This window comes from Cervus canadensis, chromosome 8 (assembly GCF_019320065.1).
Source record: "Cervus canadensis isolate Bull #8, Minnesota chromosome 8, ASM1932006v1, whole genome shotgun sequence".
NCBI classification, from domain to species: Eukaryota; Metazoa; Chordata; class Mammalia; order Artiodactyla; family Cervidae; genus Cervus; species Cervus canadensis.
Genome location: NC_057393.1, coordinates 48,591,506 through 48,616,390, shown reverse-complemented (window position 1 = coordinate 48,616,390; position 24,885 = coordinate 48,591,506). Strand labels below are relative to the sequence as shown.

General features: G+C 36.7%; 1 protein-coding gene across 2 annotated transcripts in view; it reads left to right on the top strand.

Annotated features, from left to right (window-relative positions):
- Positions 1-24,885, top strand: part of BMPR1A (bone morphogenetic protein receptor type 1A) — a 113,140-nt gene that overhangs the window by 2,704 nt on the left and 85,551 nt on the right. The gene's annotated exons all lie outside the window — the stretch shown is intronic.

The following is a 24,885-nucleotide window of genomic DNA, read 5'->3' as shown; positions in this document are numbered from 1 at the left end:
TTAATGGAGTTTGTTACCCTCTTAGAGTACTTGTTTACCCTTTAATTTACTACTCCCTCCACCTGTCTTGTTGCTGCTTTTCCTTTTCAAATCATATTAACAACAACAACAAAAAAATTGTCCTTATAGAAGTAATACATGTTCATTAAACAAAAATAGAGCAAAATTGAAGTGAAATTAAAATTCATTCCATAAAATCAACTTGAGACATTACCAAGAGTAATTTACTTTTCCTGCCTTTACTTCCTGACCATCCATTCACTTGTTAACCGTTGTTATCTGAATTTCACCTTCGCAGAGGTCACCTATAACCTAATAAACACTTTTGGGCCTCCTTTCTAAGTCAACTTGAACTTTTTGTAACTTTTAGCGTCAACCCATCATTCTTGAAATGCCTATCCTTGTCTGTCCTTCATCTGTCCATTTCATTCAACAAATACTTACTGTATTTTAACATAACACAGGAGGCAGCAGAAGGCAAAGACAGATAGGGTGCCTTTCCCTCATGGAGCTTAAAGTCTACTGAGGGAGACATGAATTCTGTAATTAAATATAATTGTATAATTAAAGTGCAGAGTATTTATAAGAGCTTAAAATGAGGACCTGACCTAGTGATGGTTTATGTTGGAAGAATCTTAGAAGGCCTTCTTGAAATTGTTACTTTGGAACCCTGTGAACAATTCTGAAGGATGAATATGAATTTCCTAGATGAAAATAGGGCTTCTCTGACATTATGCTGACTTTGTTATTCTTTGCCCCCTTTCTACTTTCTGGTCTTCCTTCTTCCTGATGAATCTAAGTGTTCTCCAAGTTTCAATTTTCAGATCATTTTTTATATTTCTCTGATCTTTTGACATTATTGTTTCATACCCTTTTGTCTGAATAATTCTCAAGTCTCTATTCTTTATTTCTTTTCTGCCCTTGAATCCTGGTTTTTCCAGTTGTTTTATGAATATCTCTATCTGATTATTCAGGTACAGTGTTCTTACCAAACTTCTTTCCCTGGTGTTCCTTATTTCTGTCGACGTTATCCCAAACACAGACCTTTCCCCATCCCATCACATGTAGTCTGTAGTCAGCATCTATTGGTTCTCCTTTCATGGTATTGTCACTTTTCTCTCTGTTCATGCCAGCTCTGGTTCAGTTCTTAATACATGTTGGTATCAAGGTTATAATAGATTTATAAAATGAGTTGGACCACTTTCACCCTTTTTCTCTTTCAGAAACAGTTTAGGCTGAGATTATCTTTTACTTGAGAGTTTGGCAGAACTCGCTTATAAGAGCATTAAAGCTTAGAATTTTTTTTTTTTCTTTTCTGGAGAGGAATTTGAATACCATTTCAGCTTATTACATGGCAGTTGATCTTTGTAGGTTTTCTCTTTCTTGCATGAATTTTAGTGTTTAATATTTTTCCAGAAATTTATTAAGTTTTCAAATCAAGTGTTACTTGGTTTTCACAAAGTTCATTTTTCTTTAAATTGTTTAATTTGCTATACTGGTATACAATATTATGTCCTATGTATTTCTTTGTATATTTCATAATTTTTCCTCTTCAGTCTTTTTTTCCCTGCTAACTGAAGCAGATTCTCATCCCACCTGGACTTCTGTTATGACTTTATTGCCATTACTTCCTTATCCAGGTTATCTTAGGCATCGCTGCCTAAATTAATCTTGAGTCCTGTTCTTTTCATTTTCCCCACTCAGAAGTTTCGAGTGTCTTCTATTAAATGAAATTGTTTTTTTGGAATTCGCCTCAGATTTGCCAGATTCTTATAAAGGAATGGCAACCCACTCCAGTACTTTGCCTGGAAAATTCCATGGACTGAGGAGCCTGGTAGGCTATAGTCCACGGGGCTGCAAAGAGTCAAACATGACTGAGCAACTTCATGTCATGTATCTTCCACTATTTTTGCTTCCTGCCCATGTTCTTTCCCTGCTGATTCTGCTGTTGCTTATAACTGTTCCATCTACTTGGATGAATAAATGGCTGATTTTCATATGTACAAGTCCTGCCCATTCTTCAAGCCCCATTTCAGATTCCAACTCTTCTTGAAGTCTTCTCCATTTTCTTCTTCTGGATGGTTGTGAAGGAAAGGGTTTTCTAAAGGTATGAAGTCTTTTAATCTAATATTTTCTTCTTGCATTTGCTCACTTGTCTTTTTTTTCTTCTAGTTTTATTGAGATATAATTGACATACAACACTCTCTTAAGTTTAGGGTGTACAGCGTAACAATTTGACTTCCATACATCATGAAATGATTATCTTTGTAAGTTTAGTGAACATCCATCGTCTCATATAGATTCAAAATTAAAGAATGGAAAAAATTTTTATTCCTGTGATGAAAACTCTTCAGATTTATTCTTGTCAACTTTCATATATAACATACAGCCGTGTTAATTATGTTTATCATATTGTTGTACATTACATCCCTAGTACTTAGTTGTCTTATAACTGAAAGCTTGTGGCTTTTGCCACTCATTTGTCTTTTTAAATAAACAACCTTATTGAAATATAATTTGTGTATAGTTATATATGTATACATGTTAAGTGTATCATTTTGTGAGTCATTTGATCTTTTACAGCAATTTTTATACAAATACTAGCTCTGCTCCTAAGACTGTAGAATGGGTCTGTATCTGGCTTTGCTGCGTATTAAAATGATAAATGGAAAAAGGCCCCTATCTGGCCTAGCAGCAGTTGGACATCAATTATAGTAGTATTGATTGGACTTTTGGATCTTAGGAGCAGGGAGCCATGGAGAGAAAGGAAAATGAATTTCCTCTCAGGCTAAATTTTGATCTAGAAAGTGTTTCCTTCTTCCCTCTTCTACTTTTTATTAGTGTTTATGCTTTTAGAGTGCTGTTTTAAAACCTCAAGGTCATTATTGACCAGGTCAGTCCAACTCTTTAATACTTACAAGATTAAATGCTGAATTGTGTTGAATTATGTCAACTATAAGATACACCCTCATTTTATAGACCATTTATAAAGAAAATATGCTTCTAGTTGATTTTAAGAAGCCATTGACTGCACCTTCATTTCAGAAATGCTAAGATATGGAAAATATATGTGCTTTAGAATTAATGAGTGGGGTTTCTCTCACTTATCAAAACTCCTATTCCTTTAGCATACATGTTGGGAAGAAGTTAAACCACATTTACGTGGGAATGGTTTATAGCCCTACTGATACTGTGAATGGAGAGGGTGCTTGCTAAACCTCTTTAGCAAGTAAAATGTTTCATGCAATATAGAGAAATACTTATATGTTTGGATGGGATCTCGTCACAACTGGGTACGCCAGCCTGATCTCGAGGTACCTTGACTCCCCCCAGATTTTCCTCTCCATTTCTTTTGCTCATTTTCTGAACTCACAGGTTTCTAAAGCGCTGATAATTTTCACAAAATGGCACAGATTATATAGGGGGGAATTGTGGTAGAGTTGTGATAGCAAGTTTTGTGGATTATTTTAGACAATATCCAGTATTTATATATCATCATTAACAATCATCATATACTTAGTTTTGTAAAAAGTAAATATAAAAATAATTGTAAATATTTGGATAATTTGCTAAATCATAGTTATGTTTGTCAGTTTTATAGCCAACGTTTAAAAATTTTTACTGATGTATAGTTGCTTTATAGTGTGTTAATTTCTGCTCTACAGCAGAGTGTAGATTTGGTTATACATATATATATATTCTTCCCCATTATGGTTTATCACAGGATACTAAATATAGTTCCCTGTGTTATACAGTAAGATCTTGTTTATGTATCCTATATATAATAGTTTGCATCTGCTAATCCCAAACTCTCAGCCCTTCCCTCCCTTACATTCCTACTCCTTGGCAACAGCAAGGCTATTCTTTATGTCTGTGAGTCTGTTTCTGTTTTATAGGTAAATTCATTTGTGTCATACTGTAGATTCCACAAGTAAGTGATATCATATATTTGTCTTTATCTGATTTACTTTGCTTAGTATGATAACCTCCAGGTCCGTTCATGTTGCTGCAAATGGCATTGTTTCATCCTTCTTTATGGCTGAGCAGTATCTCATTGTATATGTACCACGTCTGTCCTCATCTGTGGGTAGGTATGTAGGCTGTTTCCATGTCTTAACTACTGGGAATAGTGCTCTATCGCCAATACTTTAAAAGGCTGTGAGTTCTAAAAATTGGAAAGAAAGAAACAAAATGATGTTTTCAAAGCTCTCCAGTAATGTTTTTTGAAGAAAGCATGAGAGTATCGCCTTAAGGAGATCATATGATTAGTGGAATCCATCTTTTGGTGGACTCAGTGAGTCCCTATGCCAGGTTCATAAGGGCAGTTAAATATGGAACTAATGAATTACTGAATAGATAAGGAAAGACACTAAATAGATAAGGAAAGATATTCCTGTGTATTTTTTATTGAAAACTGGTGGACACTTAGTGGGATGTGGAGGGAGGTTCAAGAGGGAGGGGCCATATGTATACTTATGGCTGATTTATGTTGATGTTTGGCAGAAACCAACACAGTAAAGCAGTTATCTTTCAATTAAAAAAGAAATTTAAAATGAAAAAAATAACTGGTGGATTTGAGCTATCCTGCCTGATATTATGCACGTTGTCACTCTTCTGTTATATTTGTGATGAACCTTGTTTTCTTACTGTAAACATTTTTCATACCACTAATAACATCTGAAGCTGTAGGGCTTGACTATTGCTCTACCTGTATATAATTGGCTGTTCCTTGAAGGGCTTTCTTGGTGGCTCAGATGGTAAATGTGCCTGCAATGCAGGGGATCTGGGTTCAATCCCTGGGTTGATCCGCTGGAGAAGGGAATGGCTTCCCACTCCATTATTCTTGTCTGAAGACTTTTTTGGACAGAGGAGCCTGGCAAGCTATAGTCCATGGGGTCGGACATGACTGAGCCCCTAACACATTCACTTCACTTAAGAAGAATAGGGGTAAGTCAAGTGTGGGGATAAAATAGTCAAATTTACAATTCAGGGAGATTAGTTACATAGTGGATAATCAGTTTGGAGAAAAAAAGCCCAAAGATACTGAAGCTTGTAGGGAAGCTGTTCCGTCCTTGCTCACACTTAGGATGGTGGCAGGTAATTAGGGTGTAGAACGGATAGGACTTGGTAATTAGTTGTGGAGGAGAGGAGGAGTGGGATTGTTAAGAATAACTCCCAGGTTTCTAGATTGGAAACCTGTCAGGGTAGATGTGTGTTGTTGACTGAGATGAAAAAAACTGAGATGAAAAAAGTAGGGGGAGAACTGGTTTCTGGAGGAAAATAATTTAGTTTTGATCCTCTGAAACACCAGGTAGAGATTTCTACTTGCAAGTTGCATATATAAGTCTGGAGTTTGACAGAGGTTTGAGTTGGAGGTAGATAGACATTTGGAATTGAATACCATATAAATTGTATATTCCAGTAATGGGAACTAGGTGGCTCTCTAAAGTGACTTTTGTTTGCAAGTGACAAAACTAACTCAGATTAGTTTAAAGGGGGAAAAGCTCCCCCCAACCACCTCCCAGCCCCATTTTTGGGAAAAGACTAGAAATAAATATGACTGGATCTATGTGTTCAGATGATGTAATTGGGAATCTGTCTTCTCTGCTTACCACTTTTTTTGGCCTCGTTTTCAGTAGGTACTTTCATCTGGCAGAGAGGACCACTGGTAACTCCAGGGTTATATGGTCCTTAATGCTGTAGGTTCAAGAGAGGGAAAAAACATTTCTTTCCCAGGTGCATATATTCTCTCTCATAGAGAGATTGTTATTGAGTCTACATGGAATGTGGGGTACCATCATTGCCAGAATTGGCTTGTATGCCCACTGAAGCAGTCAGGGACTGGTAGCCTTCTTGGAGCCATGTGAAATGGGCAAGTGGTTGTTTCCTCAAAGAAAGGTAGCTCTGAGTAGGTGGTTGTTGAGTCGCTAAGTTGTGTCTGACCCTTTGCAACCCACTGGACTGCAGTGCGCCAGGCTTCCCTGTCCTTCACTATCTCTGGGAGTTTGCTCAGACTGTCTGTTGACTTGGTGATGCTATCTGGGTAGGTAAACAACATAAACCCACTATTTTAAAGGTTCTTAACCCCTTTTAAGGTCATTTTTTGAGTATCTGAAGAAAAATACACAAATATAGCAATTAAGTATATAAATTCACCTTGATGAAGGTGAAAGAGTATAGTGAAAAAACTGGCTTGAAACTCAACATTAAAAAAGAAAACTAAGATTACAGCATCCAGTGATCATGGCATCCATCACTTCATGGCAAGTAGAAGGAGAAAAAAATGGAAGTAGTGACAGATTTTATTGTCTTGGGCGCCAAAATTACTACAGATGGTGACTGGAGCCTTGAAATTAAACAATGCTTCCTCCTTGGAAGGAAGGCTACGACAAACCTAGACAGCATATTAAAAAGCAGACACATCACTTTGCCGAAAAGATCTGTATAGTCAAACCTCTGGTTTTTTCAGTAGTCGTGTACAGATGGGAGAGTTGGATCATGAAGAAGGCTGAGCACCAAAGAACTGATGCTTTCAAATTGTGGTGCTGGAGAAGACTCTTGAGAGTCCCTTGGACTGCATGGAGATCAAACCAGTCAATCCTGAAGGAAATCAACCCTGAATATTCATTGGAAGGACTGATGCTGAAGGTGAAGCTCCAATACTTTGGCCACCTGATGGGAAGAGCCACTGGAAAAGACTCTGTTGCTGGGAAAAGTTAAAAACAAAAGGAGAAGAGGGTGGCAGAGGATGAGATGGTTAGATAGGATTACCAACTCAGTGGACATGAATTTGAGCAAACTCCAGGAGGTGGTGGAGGACAGAGGAGTCTGGCCTGCTGCAGTCCATGGGGTCTGGAAGAGTCAGACATGACTTAGCAACTGAGTCAGTGACAGTGTATGATTGTTATATACAACAGCAACAACAGTATATAATTTCATGCTTATTTTACAGACCTCATTTCAGGAACTCCTGGTATATAGCAGCAGAGAGCCTAGTACAGCCCTGAGAAATAGCAACTTAAGACCTAGAGAGAGAAGATAGACAGTAAATAACTTCACAAATAATTATCTAATTGTAGTTACATTACAGTCTACGGAACAGAAGTACAGGTGGCTTACAAGGGTAGTAAGGGAAGTTGGTCTGTTTAGGGTGCAGGTGCTTTGGAAGGCTTTCCTGAGTAATTGGCCTGTACAGTGAGACCTTGGACTGGAAAGGAGAGGAGAGTGTTCCTGGAAGTATCACTATTTAGTAGTTTTTAAAGCAAACATTTTTTGCTTTTTAAAAAATTATAAAAGTAGTATACCTGTTATGGATAATTTGGGAAATTTGGAAAATTTTAAAGAAACTGTAAAACACTCAGGCTTTGGCTTTTAATTTTTGTAAACTAACATCTATATAGTACTGGTATTACCACTAAGCTAACTGTGCAGTCTTGGATATTGTATTTAAATCTATATGGATCTTTGTTTCCTTGTCTTAAAAAGTGAAAGGAGTTGATAAGCTTAAATGTTGTTTTCTACTTAAAAAAATAAAGTTACATGACTTTAATGCAGAGTGGTTAGTTATTGAAATTGTTTTTGGTCCTGATGACATCACTGGATTTCTGATTTTTAGCTGAAAAGTCACTTTTCTGCCCTGGCGGTCATTTCAGGTAATGAAGGAAATGGCGTATGACCAGTGGTTTTCTTCCGTGCCCTGATTTCCTGTCTCTTCTTTTGAGCATTTTTTTTTTTTCTTTAGATAGATAATTTACCTAAACTCGCCGAAATGTTATAGGCTCTCAATACTGAAGTTAAATCTGGAGGAGACTTGCGTGGTTGTCATGCTGTTTTGTGTATATTGAAATTTGTAGGTCGCTTTCTTACTTGAAATTAAAATTTTTGTAACATATTTCAGGAATATAAAATCTTGAATGTCTTAAATTTGTATTTAACTAAGAATATTTAGATTTCTAGCTGAAAGGAGGTCCTGTTGGGAAATACTAAAGTTAAGGCTATTAACTTTCGGTGAAATTCTTAAACTTACTTATTTTTCAAACATCATTTAAAAATATCATGAAATAAAAATATTTGAACAGTATTCAAAAGTGTCTATATATCAGGTCAACAAAATACTGTCACTTGATGACAGATAACTTTTATTGTTATCAATTTCAATAATCTTTCATGTAATAAAAAATGTTGAGAAAAAGACTTGCTGTATTTACATGTGTGTATCTTGAGTAAAGAGAAAAGTTAATCTTCCTGAAATAGTGCTTTAGTGATCATCTCTACTTGTTAAATATTTTTTTCTGGTTTCTTATTTGCTTACAATATAAAATTAAAATTGTCCCATACTGGCCTTCTTCTCTGGCCCCTTCTTCCTTTTCTGCCTCATTCACTTCCCACTGCTTTTATTAGCCTCTGTCACCTAAATATCCAATACTGGATGTGAGTTTGGAATCCTTAGATCTGTAGTGTCCACTGTGGTACCACATGTGGTTGTTGAATATTCAAAACATGGCTAGTCTGAAGTATGCACCAGATTTTGAAGATGGTGCAATAAAAAGAAGGTAAAATATCTTGTACCATACAAGTTTTGATTACGTATTGATAATACTGTTTTGAATATGTTGGGTTAAATAAATGTATTATTATTTTTGATTCTTTTTGCTTTCTTAATGTGGCTATTAAAAATTCTCAAGGATGCATTCTGTTGCAGAGTGCTGCCTTTCCTCCTCCCATTCTTTGCTTATCATAGTTCTTCAAAATCTAGTGAGAATCCTGTCTCTTCTGTGAAGCCGTCCTCAGTGGTCCAAGGCTAAAAGTTCGCTCTTGTGTATGATTGTTTGAAGGCAGTTGGTGTTTCTTGTACCATCATTAAATATATTAAATTTCTTCACTGTAAGCCTTCTCAGTTTTTAATCAAGTGAAGCTCCAATATTGTTTCCCTGTCTGGTACCATAGACCCTCTCTTTTGTTTCTTCTGTTTAAAGAAGTTATGCATATTTGTGTTGAAAAGTCAAACAGTAACAGCCCGGAAGTAGAAAGTCAATGTCTTCTGTAATCCTGCCCTGCGCTCCAGAGATTACTGCTATTAAAAGTAATATAAAGATAATTTTTCTTTTCCATTGTCTTCATTTCTTCCTCTTAACCCCTTTCCCTCTTTCCAAAAAATGGGGTCATACTATGCATCATTTTCTTTAACTTTCTGTTTTCACTGAATATGTGGCAGGAGTCTTTTATGTCAGTAAATATTAATTTTGTCATTCTTTTTAGTAGCCGAGTAGTATTCCCTTTTACAAATATACCTTAATTTAATGTACTAATCAGCTGTTGATGAATATTTAGATTGTTTCCAATTTTCTGGCATTACAAACAATGCTGTGGTGCTTGTACATATCCTGTGAGAGTATTTTTATTTTCTAGGATGAATTCTTAGAAATGCATTTACAGAGCCATACAGGTTTGCTATAGTGCCAAACTGCTCTGTGAAATCTTCATAACAATTCACTTTCCAACCAAGTGTTTGCATATGTTCTCCCCTCCCCTCTTCAGCACAGTAACATCAGTCTTTTAATTTTTGCCAGTCTGCCAGCTGAACAAACAGCATTATAGTTTTAATCTATGCTTCTTTGATTATGAATAAGGTTGAGCAGTTTTATATGTTTTTTTGGCACTTTGCATTTCTCTGTCCTTTGTTCATTTTTCTAATCTAGTTTTTTCTTACTTATTTGCAGAAACTCTTGTATGGATATCAACTCTTTGGCACATTGCATTTGCTTTTTTATTTGTCATTTGTTTTTTACTTTTGTTCGTGATGTAGAAAAATTCATTTGCTTTTGTAAAAGTATTAAAAAACAAGAGAATAGAAAGTTTAAGTTGTCTTATGCTCTGTATATTTTATAAGCTCCTTGGTTGAATTTTTTCCTAAAAAGTTTTGTTTCGCCAACGGTACTAGTTCAGTGCTTTGTACAGAGTAAGCATCCAGGTGTTTGTATGTGTTGATGGTGAAGTAGGTCCAGACTGTGTCACTGTAGCATGACAATTATTTTGAGCTGAAGGCATTTGATAATAGGCTTGTCAGAGGCTCTCAGAAGTCAGTTGGTATAATTTCTTTCCTAGAGTTTCAAAACCAGGGAAGGTTGACTCTTCTCATTAGAGAGGAAAAGAAGAAAAGCAGATATCACACCTGAACTGCCATCGTCACAGAAAGATCTCTTCTTCCATGTATTCCCCTAAAGGTGAATCTTGAATCTTTTTAAAGTCATTTGTTTTCTTAAAAATACCCTTCTTTCCCCCACCACCTTTTTTTTTTTTTTTTTTTTTTTTTGCTGGAGTACCAGCAAAAGTAGAGCAGAACATCTCATTACCTAGATGAGTAGTCATCATGCACCTGATTGGTTTATCTATGCTTGTTTGAACAAGGGATAAAGAAAACTGGAGAGAAAGCTCATTGTGGACAGAGAAGGTGACAGTGGAATAGCCTGTATTTGTTTTGAATTTCTCTTAGTTCAAGTGGTACTGCAGAATGTAACCAGGCTTCAGTCATTTTGACAGGGCTTGGGCTGCTGAAGAGGGGAGCAGAGATTAGAAGAGGTTGAGTTAAAGCAAATCTTTAGCTAGGAAAATGTGCAGTGGGTAAGAGCTCCTCACCCCTTAGTTATCAGAAAGTTTCAGCTTGTCCCTAGAAGAAAAGTTGCCTTTTGACAACCTGTGATACAGACAGTATAGTTCCTATTAGCCAGGAAAGTGGCAGCAACCACAGAAGACCACCGGGAGCTCAGATATTGAGCTGTTGATTTTGTTCTCTCCCTATGCCCCATCCCACAAATAGACCAGACCACACCCCTTTTCTGTTGAACTTTCTTGGACTGTAGGCGAAGCCTGAATTTGGAGATGAAGGAGGTGATTGAAAGACTGAGGATTAAAGATTTAAATATCAGTAAATGGGCCTGGACTTTTTAATAACTGAAAGCTATTGGAAAATGAAAGGAATTGTCCCAGATGCCATCAAGGACTAGGAAAAGGAAATTGGGCAAATCATAGTTTGGAGTAGAAACTGGAGAAAAATAAAACCTTTTCTCATGTTTTTACCAATTTCAGACCCTTTATTAAAGTTACGAAAATATCAGCTTAAGTTCCTACTAAAGCCCCTCGTGACACCAGAACTCATTCTTTTCTCTCCATAAAAGCTATTAGGGTATATACACAATCATTTGATTTTCTTAATGTTTCTGTTTTCAAGTATACTCCAGTTCTGCTCAGTATAATATAGTATTAAGTATTAAGGATGCTTTATTTAACTTTCAGATTTATAAACTGAAAACGGTAATCTTTTAAATTGAAACATTAATTAAAATATCTTATTCCTTAGTTGTTACGGAGTTTGGAGTTTATTGAACCTTGGAAACATTGTTGTTCAGTTGCTCAGTTGTGTCCAACTCTTTGTGACCCCCATGGGCTGCAGGATGCCAGACTTCCCTGTCTTTCATTATCACTCAGACTCACGTCCATTGAGTTGATGATGCCATTAAAGTAAAAATGATTTGATAAAAAGCATCAGTTTATATATGATATTTTCAGTTTATAAAATTTTAAATTAATTTTTACTCATTTTTCACATGTAAAAGATAAATGGGTTTCAGTTTCAGTAATGTAGAACAATAGGTAAATACAAGATCAAGATGGATTAAATAATACCTAACATTACTGCGTACTTGGCCCTAGTTTAAGTACTTTGTACATGTTAAGCCGTTTATCCTTATAAGTATTATATGATACAGATATTGTTATCTGTTCCTTTTACACATGAGAAAAATGAGGCGCAGAAGTTAAATAACTTGTCAAGGTTTGAATAGCTTAAATAAGTAAGTGGCAGAGCTGGGATTTAAACCCAAGTAGTCTGACTTTAGAATCCATGCTCTTGACCACAAAGTTATATTTGTTCTCAAATGGTGTAGGATAATTTTAATATGAAGACATGAACTACACACAGTCAAGTACATGTTTTACTTTATTTTTGCCTATTTCTATTTTGTGTTCTCCACAAGGAGAAGATCAGTTTGCCTGAGTTTGCTGTAGTGTTGCCTGAGGTGCCTGGTAAAACATGTTCTCTACTCAAAGACTAAATGTATTTATATTTGATGGGTTAAATTTGATTGACTTTTAGCAATTAATCCTGCTTCTGTTTTTAATATTTAAGATTTGTTTGAAACTTCTCATGGGTAACTTTTTGATTGGCATTCTTTGCCAGGCCTAATGTTTCCTTTGCATTGTAAAGAAAAGGATAGTAAAAGGTCAGTGGATTACAGTTATTTTTTAAACATCCAGAACCTTTTTCATAAACATTTTTTTAAATTAGTGCTCTATTGTATATCTCATTTCTAAGACATAAGTTTGTTGATGATGATCAAACAGACAAGCTTTTTTCACAGCTTTATCGTGGCTTTTACTCTTATTTAAAGTAGTTGAAATGGGGTAGATATTTGTAAAACATAATTATGTTATTTGTATTGTTTCTTAGAATACATTTAAAATCTATCTTGTGAGAGAACAGGAAGAAAAAAGATTTAGAAATACTGCTACATCAGTTGAAAATGAAAGTGAACAAGCTCATCTAGGGGGAAGATTTTGGCGTCAAATAGGTTGAGAAATGAAACCTGATTTTTAGCTATTAATGTTGCTGAGACTGTCCTCTAGGATATTATTAAATTGCTTATGTTGCTCCATAAATTTTTTTGTATAAGTGGTTATGATATGTAGACATTTGTGAATCTTCTTCCTTGAAGGTTTTTCTTTAAAACAAACAGAAGGCTTTTTTGCCTCCTAGTTACAGAAGTAGTGCTTACTGAACAAATGTAAAATACAGAGAAGCCCTGAGAAAAAAGTAAAGATCTGTTATATTCATACTACTCAAAGGTGACATCTGCAAACATTTTGGTATACATAAGTTTTTTTTTTTTTTGAAATCTTACTGCTTAGTGTTTCTGCCATAACAAGAATTTGATGAAATTAGGTGAGTAAAGCTGAAATTCTGTTCATACATTAAGCGTGTGTGTCTGAGCAACTGAACTGAACTGTGTATGTCTGAACCTGAAGTACAAGAAGCTTAGGATTTAGGGGATAGAGAGGGGAGTTACCTAAATAGAAATACAAAGTTTTGGAAATTTGACTGTCTTATTCTGGTTATCTGTTCATCTTTTTTGTTGTAGATTCTCCTATTTTAAGCTGTGCAAGTTTTAAAAAAACTAAGACATTTCAAATTTGAAGTGTTTTTCTGTAGTAATCGACTAAAATAGAGTAAGATGTGGGGAGGTAGAACCTAAACTGAGGGAGGTCAAAAACCATATGGAAATAGAAAATCCCAAACCTCTTGCAGAATGAAGCTAGAAAGAATGGAATCTAAACACTGAAATTATACATCTGCGAGGCAGCTGTGCGTTCTTTGTTCATAGATTCTGCTGCAGAAATAGCAAAAGAAACTTTGAAAGGGAAATGTATCCTAAAAAGACTAAGCTAATTATGATATGGACATTTTTAATGTTACAGTGTGTATTAAGTCATCTTTAAATGAATTATTCCCTTTTCTTAAGGAGTTATAAAAGTACTTTTCCAAAAATAGCGATCATTTTTAGGGGGTTAAATTTGAGTTTCCTATTTATATCTTCAGCACTGAATCAGCATTTTATTAAATTGCAGATCAAGGGATTTTCAGTGATACTAAAAGAGTATGATACTGTTATGAATTTGTTGGTTGCTTTTGTTTTTGTTAGTATTCAGGGATGTGTGGTAATTTAATGTTCTGCCCTTCAAAAATCAACTCTTACGAATTTGTTTAGACAGAATATTTAATTTTTAAAATCATCGGGCATTTAAAAACAGTTGAAATTTGAAAAGGATAAGATGTAAAAAAGCTTTTATTTAGTTTTGAAATGTTTATAATTACTAACATCTGAATGGCTTTATAGTTTACAAAGCACTTTTTAGCATCCTGTATCTCTGATGAATTTGTCTTGCTAACATTTTTATCTCTTGAAAATTAAGACAGAGCACTCAAGTTGGTGGTTACAGAATGCTTTTTAGTTTTTACTTACTATAAGAGTGATACATATTCAAGGATTTAGAAAACAGGGAAGAGTAGAACTGAAAGGAAACACATCTCCAATGTTTCATAATAACCATTGTTGACATTTAGTGTAATTCTCAGTCTTGTTTTTCTATTCATATTTTTGGCATAGTTTGCCCTGATACTGGAGGATGTAATATTTGTATCCTTTAAACATTTATGTGTTAATCATTTCTAATAAAAACATAGGTCTTAACCATTTGGGGGGGGTTATTGTTTCAGTGAAATTTTTTTCTACTTGAGGGAAAACATTTTATCTTAGGATCATGTGTTATAAATATATAGTATTTAGAGCATGGACTCTGCTTGGGTTTAAATCCCAGCTCTGCTTCTTCCTAGCTGGGCTATCAGCAATTTTGGTAAATTAATATCTCTGTGTCTATTTCCTCATCTGTAAAATGGGAATAATGGCATCTGCTTCCTGGAGTGGTTTTAAATTTATATATATATAGTTTTGCTTTCATGGAGCATATATATATATATGTGTTTTATATCTTAGAAATAGTATCTGACCCACCATAAGCACTGTATAAGTTAACTAAAATTTTAGATCAAGGACCATAACCACACTGACTGCTGATCAAACTAACAAACAAAATATTAATAAGGATACAGAAAGTCAGATATTGCAACAAAAAACATAACCTAATTAATAGAGAACATCACACCCAATATGGATAGAGTGTGACCCACTGTGTCATTGAAGCAAGCCTCAACAAATATCAAAGGATTGAAATCATTCACAGTGTCCTCTGATGATAGTGGAATTAAATTAGAAACCAGTAACAAGAAATAATGAGAAGATCTTTGAAATTAGATTGCATTTTTACGCCTGATCTTAGCCAAAAGGCCGAGAAGTGATTAGATTGCATTTTTAAATAACTACACATGGGTCAAAAAAGAAATTACAAAAGAATTTAAAATTATTTTGGATTCAAAAATAATGAAAATACATGTCATTTCAAATTTGGGGATATAGTTAATTCTGTACTTGGAGGAAATGTTATAGCTTTAGAAATATATATTATAAAAGTAGAAAGGCTGCAAATAAACAACTTAAGGGTCCATCTCAAGAAATTAAAATGATTCGGATTTCCTGTCTTGAGTTTTATTGGGTGGGGTTGAGGGGAGGAATTTTAGTTTATGTTTTTATCCCTTTATAGGAGGAAAGGTATGATTGACCACAATAGTTGTACTTTTTTTTACTAGTACATTTGAACTCTCCCTCCCTCCTAAAGCTTGAGTCCTAATTTACCTGATTTCTAGGTGGCTTTTCGTGGCCCTTCCATAGAGCCTTTAACTTTTCTAAGGAGAAAGAAAGTCTTCTTGAGGAAGCATATACAATTCTGAGATGATCAATTTAGTATTGGTAATTATTTATAAGTCTTTAAGACTTGTAAAGTATAAATCAACTTGAAAAGTACATAATGAGCAACTGTTACAGGCTAAAGACTATCCAGACTTGGTTACACAGTAGTGAATGAAGATCGCCCTGAGTTCTGCTTTCATGGAGCTTATGCTTTAATGGGGGAGACCATCATTAAAAAAAAAAATGCAAACCCACCTAGTTTTGTCATGACAGTGTGGTGCTCGGAAAGAACAGTTTAAGAGTCCTAGTAGAATGGCTAGTAGAGGACCTAAGCTTACGTAGGTTGAGAATGTGGTAAGATATGTAAAATTTAGAATAAAAAATTAGAATAAAGTAGGGAAAGAGACCCATGGAAAATCATAGAAAGTATATTTTTTAATGGGGAAATAAATTTTAAAATGTGTTATCTTAACTGACTAATCCAGAGGCTTGAGTGGTTATCCTTAGTCTGGTATATAGCATTGGATAGCCTCATTCAGGACATGCTTTTTAGTTCTCTGTTCTCTAGAATGAAGTGGTCAGGACTAGACTAGATAATTTTTAAGTTTCTAGTACTTAAGTGCTCATTCCATTGAAACTGTTATTAGCTCTTTAAAGAGTATTTTTCTCTGATTGTGGAAACAATATATGCCATATTTAGAAAAAATTTGGAGGCTATAGAAAAGAAAGACTCTCTTCTTTAAATTTCATTTGTGCTAGAGATGTCAATTTTATTATAAATAGAGTACATATCAGAGAACTTGACCTCCCTGCAGCTGTGGGAGGTAGTGATCAACAGGACACTGTTAATCAGAATAGGCTAAATTATGCCTCAGTAATGAAAAAAATTCTCTGATTTCAGTGGCTTGACAGAGTGAAGTTTGTTTCTCATCCCATAGTCAGGTTAGGTCAAGTATAAACAGTTGAGAGAAAACCCATCAGAGGTTCTACCATCTGTAGCTGTTTCTCTATAACACATGGCTTTCTTGGTTGCTATGGAAGGGAAGAGAACATTGGAGGATCTTGTAACCGGCAATTATGTAGCTTCAGTAGTAGGAACTAGTCATTTGGTTTTACCTAACTGCAAGGGAATAAAGAAGCATAGTTCTTCCATGTCCCTGGAGTAGAGGAGACCTGGCTATGGGTGAGCTTTAAAAAATCTTAACAACGATCTTGGTTTTCCTGGCCATAGTTATGTAGGGTGAGGATGGACCTCAAATTCAAGTGGGGTTGGTTGGATTGTTTTGCCTAGGAATTTGCTTTTGGGCCACTGGCGACTGGAGTGCTTAGGCCATTAGACACAGAAGCTTTGCTCCCAATCAGGGTGGTGGGATTCAAATAATTAAGTATTGAGAAATTTATCTGTAGAGAGAAGAATGAATCAGATGCATTGAAGAAATAAGGTGTAGTTTTGGAGAGAAAAAATAACTGTAGGTATTCAGTGGCTTTCCATTTCTCAGTCTACTTCTTGAGAGTATATATGCTTTCCCAGTACATGGAATAGTCCCTCAAAATGAACGTGTTTTGTGCCACAAAGAAAATCAGCAGATTTTCAGAAAGCAAAAAACAAACAGGTTGTGTTTTCTGAGCACAGTGCCATAGAAATGACCAGCAACAGGATGCCTTACCTCCCTCCAAAAAACAGAACAAACAAAAACATAAATCTGAAACAAAAACACCTACATTTGTGTGTGTGTGTTTGGGAGGAGGAGACATAGCTTTTAAATAGCTTAAAGAGACAGTCATAGCTGAAGTCACACAATTTAGAAGTAAATTACAGTGAGAGCACAATGTAATATCAGTTAAAGCCAATGTGAAATTTTATGGGAAATTCATAAAAATTAAAAATCAGTAAGTAAGAAAGATGAAAACTGAGTGAACAAAGTATTCAATTTACCTGATTTAAAACAACAAAATAAAGTCAAATAAAATAGAATGAAGGAATAATAAATATAAAGTTAGAAGTTAATGGAAACCAAAACAACTGGAGTAAAATAAAAAATTAGCAGACTCTGAACGAGTCTGATTAAGAAGAAAACGAAGTAGAAGCAAACATTAAAATCAAGCTATAGACTACTCTATAAATACCAAGATAAAAGTATTGTAATAGAATAGTATGTGCAACTTTATGCCACATATCCTAGAAATTGGATGAAATGGATTATTTCCTAGGAAAATATAAATTACTGAAATGGTCAGAAGAAACGGAAAAGCTTGATAATCCAGTAGCTGATAGAGAAATAGAAAAAGTTGTCAAAAAGATACATCCTTAAAAGGGCCAGATGTTTTATAAAACTTTAATGTAACTGATAATTCCTGTTATACATCTTTTCCAGAGGAAAGAAAAAATGCAGGAAGATACTCTGTGAAACTAGCATTAACTCTCAAAACAAAAAGGATAGCACAAGAAAAGAAAACAATAGGCCCTTCTCATCACCGAATTGTAAAATCCCAAATAAAATACTAGCAAATCAAACCCAAAAGTATATTAAAGCTGTAGGATCAAGCTGTCCCAGAGATTCAAGGGTGACTTCACCTTAGGAAATCTATTAGTATCGTTGTTATTGTTCAGTTGCCACATCATATCATTAACACTACATTAATAACCAAAGGAGGAAAACAGTATAATCATCTTAATTGATGATGAAAAAACTGTTAGATAAAGTTCAGTAAGCAGTTCTGATAGACTAGGTTTAGGAACAGAAAGAAACTTCCTTAACCTAATAAGAGATGAAACCTACGGAAGCATACAGTAAATACAACTGGCAAGATATTTTCCATGAGAAAAGGAATACTAAGAGCTCATTTTTTTAAGTTTATTTTTTTATTGACAGATAATTGCTTTATAGAATTTTGTTTTTTTTTCTCTGAAACCTCAACATGAATCAGCCATAGGTATACATATATCCCCTCCCTTTTGAACCTCCCTCCCATCTCCTGCCCCATCCTACCCCTCTAGATGGATACAGAGCCTCTGTTTCCTGAGCCATACAGCAAATTACCATTGGCTATCTGTTTTACATATGGTAATGTAAATTTCCATGTTACTCTAAGAGCTCATTTTTATTAAGTAAACTTTGTATTCAAGTACAGAGACATATACATATCATTAATGTACCGTTCAACAGATTTGCAGAAAGCAAACACACCTATGGCTTTCAGGTGGCACTAGTGGTAAAGAATCTGCCTGTCAGTGCCGGATATGCAAGAGACACGGGTTCGAACGCTGGGGTTGGGGAAGATGCCCTGGAGAAGGAAATGACAACCCACTCCAGTATTCTTGCCTGGAGAATCCCATAGACAGAGGAGCCTGGTGAGCTCTGGTCTATAAGGTCGCACAGAGTTGGACATGACTGAAGCGACTTAGCAGCAGCAGCAGCATACATGGGAGAACTCAGAAAAACTGAGTAATCCCTTAAATATCTTAATTATCTCTCCTCTTCTACCTGTATCATTTCTAGATTTCTGTCTTTGAGCTGTCTTCCATGTGGTCTGCCCTGTTTCCAATTTTTTCTAATGGTTCTTTATCTCATACATTGAGTCCTTCAGGTCCAGTTCTGTTTGGTTATTATTTTTATTTTGAGTTTCAATTTCCTTGGTATTCTTTCTGTTCATTATTTTTATTCCTGAGTTTACCAAACTGCCTTTCTGAGTTTTCTTGCAGCTCACTGAGTTTCTTCATGACAGGTATTTTGAAGTCTCTATCAATTAGATAGCAATATTCTGTGACTTTAAGTTTGGTTTCTGGAGAATTGCTACTTTCTTTTTGTGATACTGTGTTACCATGGTTCTTCAAGGTGCTTGATATGTTGTTCCTACGCTGATACATTATTCTTAGCTGACTTATTTGGAGCAGTGAACAACTCCTTTAGGTAAAACTTGTTTTCCTTATACTTGGTTGTAAGGATTCAACGTTAGCAATAAGAGGCCTTTCTTGTGATGGGAGTAAAGGAGGAGAGTGAAAGAGCTGGCTTAAAGCTAAATTTTTTTTTTTTTAAAGCTAAGAACATGCCATCTGGCCCTATTCAGTTCAGTTCAGTTCAGTTCAGTCACTCAGTCGTGTCCGACTCTTTGCGACCCCATGAATCGCAGCACGCCAGGCCTCCCTGTCCATCACCAACTCCCGGAGTTTATTCAAACTCACATCCATCGAGTCGGTGATGCCATCTAGCCATCTCATCCTCTGTCGTCCCCTTCTCCTCCTGCCCCTAATCCCTCCCAGCATCAGGGTCTTTTCCAGTGAGTCAACTCTTCGCATGAGGTCCCCATTACTTCATGGCAAATAGAAGGGGAGGAGGTGGAAGAAGTGACAGAGTTCCTCTTCTTGGGCTGTAAAATCACTGTGGATGGTGGCTGTAGCCGTGACATCAAAAGACAGTTGCTTCTCAGCAGGAAAGCTATGACAAACCTAAACTGTGTTGAAAAGCAGAGACATTACGCTATTGACAAAGTATAGTCAAGGCTATGGTCTCCCCAGTTGTCACATACGGTTGTGACAGCTGGACTGTAAAGAAGGCAGAGTGTTGAAGAATTGATGCCTTCGAACTGTGGTGCTGGAGAAGATTCCTGAGAGTCCCTTGGATGGCGAGGAGATCAAACCGGTCAATCTTAAGGGAAATCAACCCTGAATATTCATTGGAAGGACTGATGCTGAAGTTCCCATATTTTGGTCACCTGATACGAACAGCTGATACATTGGAAAAGTCCCTGACGCTTCAGATGTACACTTCTGAGGAATTCTCTGGTGTTCTGATGTGTTGGGAAGAGGCACCTTTGCTGAGTTATGGGTGTTTTGCTGGTTGTAGATTGAAGGGGAGAGACAAAGGGAGTGTCTTAAGCTGCCATGATGCTGTAGTCACTCCTGCAATGCAGGAGATGCAGGAGTCGCAGGTTTGTTTCCTGGGTCAGGAGATCCCCTGGAGAAAGGAATGGCAACCCACTCCAGTGTTGTTGCCTGGAGAATCCCATGGACAGAGGAGCCTGGCGGGCGTGAGCCAGTGCTGGGGTCCAGCCCCAGCAGGATCCAGGGGTGCCCTCAGGATGAACGGCATCGGTGAGAGAGAGAGAAAGAGACCAGACCCACAGACCAGGGTGTGCAGCAGAGTCTGGCTAAGAGCTCATTTTTAAAGCTCCTGTTAAACATTTAACCAGAGGTTTCTGCCTGAGGAGTTTTGTGTAAAGAAAGGTATAGAAGCATACCTTGGAGATGTTGCGGGTTTGGTTTCAGACCACCTCAGTAGTGCATGTGTCTTAATGTTATTCAGTCATATATTGTAATAAAAGAAGTCAAATGAATTTTTGTTTTCTCAGTGCAGGTAAAAGTTATATTTATACTACAGTGTGGTCTACTAAATGGGAAATAGCATTGTCTAAAAAAACCCAACATCCATACCTTAATTTAAAGATACTTTATTGCTAAAAATTGCTGACTGACATCTGCAACTTCAGTTGAGTCAGTCTTTTTGCCAGTGGAGGGTCTCACCTTAATGTTGATGGCTGTTAACTAATCAGTGTGGTGATTGCTGAAGGTTGGGGTGTCTGGCAATTTCTTAAGACAACAATGATGTTTGTTGCATTGTTTGACTTTTCCTTTCATGAACAATTTCTCTGTGACATGCAATACTGTTTGATAGCTTTTTACCCACAGTAGAACTTCTTTCAAAGTTAGAGCCAATCTTCTTACACCTTACTGCTGCTTTATCAAATAAGTGTATGTAATATTCTAAATCTTTCATTATCATTTCAACAGTTTTCACCACATCTTTACTAGGAGTATATTCCATCTCAAGAAACCACTTTCTTTGTTCGTCCGTAAGAAGCACTCCTCACTTGGTAAAGTTCTGTCCTGAGACTGCAGCAGTTCAGTCACATACTCAGCTCTACTTCTGATTCTAGTTCTCGTGCTGTTTTTACCACATCTGTGGTTACTTCCTCCACTCAAGCCTTCTACCCTTCAAAGTCATCCATGAGGGTTGGAATCAGCTTCTTCCAAACTTCTGTTAATGTTGATATTTTGAGCTCCTCCCATAAATCATGACTGTTCTTAATGGCATCTGAGTGGTGTATATTTTCCAGACGGTTTTCAATTTACCCAGATCCTTCAGTGGAATCACTGTGTATGGCAGCTATAGCCTTACAAAATGTATTTCGGGTTTTTTTTTTTTTTTAATTTTATTTTTAACTCTGCTGGGTCTCTGTTGCTGCGAGGGCTTTTCTCTAGTTGTGGAGAGTGGGGCCCACACTAGTTGTTGCAGAGCTTCTCGTTGCAGTGGCCTGTCGTTGAGGAGTGCAGGTTCTGGAGCACAGGCTCAGTAGTTGTGACACTGGGGCTTAAGTGCCCGGAGGCGTGTGGGGTCTTCCTGGACCAGGGGTTGAACTGGAGCCTCCCACATTGGCAGGTGGATTTTTCACCACTGAGCCATCAAAGAAGCCTCTGAAATGTATTTCTTAAGTAGTAAGACTTGAAAGTTGAAATTACTCCTTGATCCGTGGGCTGAGTAATAGATGTTTTGTTAGCAGGCGTGAAAACAACATTAAACTCACTGTACATTTCCATCAGAGCTCTTGGGTAACCAGGTGCATTGTCAGTGAGCAATAGTATTTTATTTTTTTACTTTTTAAATTTTTAAATTGAAGTATGGTTGATTTACAGTGTTGTGCCACCTGCTGCCGTGTAGCAAGGTGACTCGGTTATACACATACAGACGTTATTTGTTAAATATTCTCTTCCATTATGTTTTATCACAGAATATTGAATATAGTTCCCTGTGCTATACAGTAGAACCTTGTTGTTTATCCATCCTATATATAACAGTTTACATCTGCTGATCCCCAACTCCCAGTCCTTCCTTCCCCTATCCTTCTCCCCCTTGGAAGCCACAGGTCTGTTTTCTACATCTTTTGAGTCTGTTTTGTAGATAGGTTCATTTATGCCATATTTTAGATTTCATATATAAGTGATAATCATACAGTGTTTGTCTTTCTCTTTCTAACTTACTTCACTTAGTATGATAACCTCTAGTTCCATCCATGTTGCTGAAGATGGCATTATTTTGTTCTAACTGGCTGAGTAATTCATTGCATATGCATTACGGTTACATTGTACTATGTGATGAGTATTACATTGTGTATATGTACCACATCTTTCGTAGCCATTCATCTGTTGATGGACATTTAGGTTGCGTCCATATTTTTGCTATTGTGAATAGTGCTGCTGTGAACATAGGGGTGCATGTTATCTTTTTGGCTTATAGTTTTCTCAAGGTTTATGCCCAGGAGTGGAATTGCTGGATCATATGGTGATTCTGTCTTCAGTTTTCTGAGGAACCTCCATACCGTTTTCCATAGTGACTGCAGCAACTTACATTCCCAACAGTGTAGAAGGATTCCCTTTTCTCCATACCCTCTACAGCATTTATTATTTGTAGACTTTTTAATGATGGCCATTCTGACCAGTGTGAGGTGGTACCTCATTGTAGTTTTGAATTGCATTTCTCTAAAAACTAGTGATGTTGAGTGTCATTTCACGTGCCTACTGGCCATCTGTATGTCTTCTTTGGAAAATTGTCTATTAAAGTCTTCTGCCCATTTTTCGATTGGGTTTCTTGTCTTTTTGTTGTTGTTGTGTGAACTGTTTGTGTATTTTGGAGATTAAGCCCCTGCCTGTCACATCAATGAGCGGTAATATTTTAAAGGAATCTTTTTCTGAGCTATAGCCTTCAACAGTGGGCTTAAAACATTCAATAGACCATGTTGTAAACAGATGTGCTGTCTCCCAGGCTTTGTTGTTTCATTTGGGGAGCAGGATGGAGTAGATTGAGCGTAATTCTTAAAGGCTTTAGGATTTTCGGGATGGTAAATGAGCATTGGCTTCAATTTAAAGTCATCAGCTGTATTAGCTTCTAATGGGAGTCAACTTGACCTTTGAAGTCAGGCATGGACTTCCCCTCTCTAGTTATGAAAGTCCTAGATGGCATCTTCTTCCAACATAAGGCAGTTTTGGTACTTCCCTGGTGGTTCAGTGGTTAAGACTCTGAACTTCCAATGCAGGCTTCTTTCCTTAAACTTCATGAACCTGCTTTTGTTTTCAAACTTTTTTCTGTAACTTCCTCATCTCTCAGCCTTAAGAGATTTGAAGAGCGTTAGGGCCTTGCACTGGATTAGGCTTTGGCTTAAGGGAATGTTGTGACTGGTTTCATCTTCTGTTCAGACCACTAAAACTTTCTCCATGTTAACAATAAGGCTGTTTTTCTTTCTTAACATTTGTGTGTTCATTGGAGCAGCACTTTAAATTTCCTTCAAGGACTTTTCCTTTGCATTTCACGACTTGATTCTTGGTTTGGTGCAAGAGGCCTAGTTTTTTGGGCTTTTGACATGCCTCCCTCACTGAGATTAATCATTTCTAGCTTTTGATTTAAAGAGAGAGATGTGTGACTTTTCTTTCACTTGAACACTTAGAGGCCGTTGTATGGTATTTAACTGGCCCAATTTCAGTGTTGTGTCTTAGCGAATAGGGAGGCCCAAGGAGACAGAGATGGGGGAATGACTGGTTGGTGGAGCAGTGAGAACACTTACAACATTTATCAAGTAAGTTCGCTGTCTATGTGGGCATGGTTCATGGTGCCCCAAAACACTTGTAATTGTAACATCAGAGATCACAGGTCACCATAACAGATATAATAATAATGAAAAACTTTGTAATTTTGTGGCACAGAGTCACAAAATGAGCAAAATATTGTTGGAAAAATGACACCAATAGACTTTCTTGACACAGGGCTTATTCATTTCAAATGCTATTTTCATTCAGTTCAGTTCAGTCTCTCAGTCGTGTCTGACCCTTGCAACCCTGTGGACTGCAGCATGCCAGGCTTCCTTGTCCATCACCAACTCCCGGAGCTTGCTCAAACTCATGTCCATTGAGTCGGTGATGCCATCCAACCATTTCATCCTCTGTCGTCCCCTTCTCCTCCTGGCTTCAGTCTTTCCCTGCATCAGGGTCTTTTCTAATGAGTCTGCTCTTCGCATCAGGTGGCCAAAGTATTGGGGTTTCAGCTTCAGCAGCAGTCCTTGCAGTGAATACTCAGGACTGATTTCCTTTAGGATGGACTGGTTGGATCTCCTTGCTGTGTAAGGGCCTCTAAAGAGTCTTCTCCAACACTGCAGTTCAAAAGGATCAATGCTTTGGCACTCAGCTTTCTTTATTGTCCAACTCTCACATCCATACATGACTACTGGAAAAACGAAAGCTTTGACTATATGGACCCTTAGGAACTCCAGTGGCTCAATCGATTAGCGCGCAGTACTTATAAGACTATATGGACCTTTGTCAACAAAGTAATGTCTCTGCTTTTTAATACGCTGTCTACGTTTGTCATAGCTTTTCTTCCAAGATGTAAGCATCTTTTAATTTCATGGCTGCAGTCACCATCTG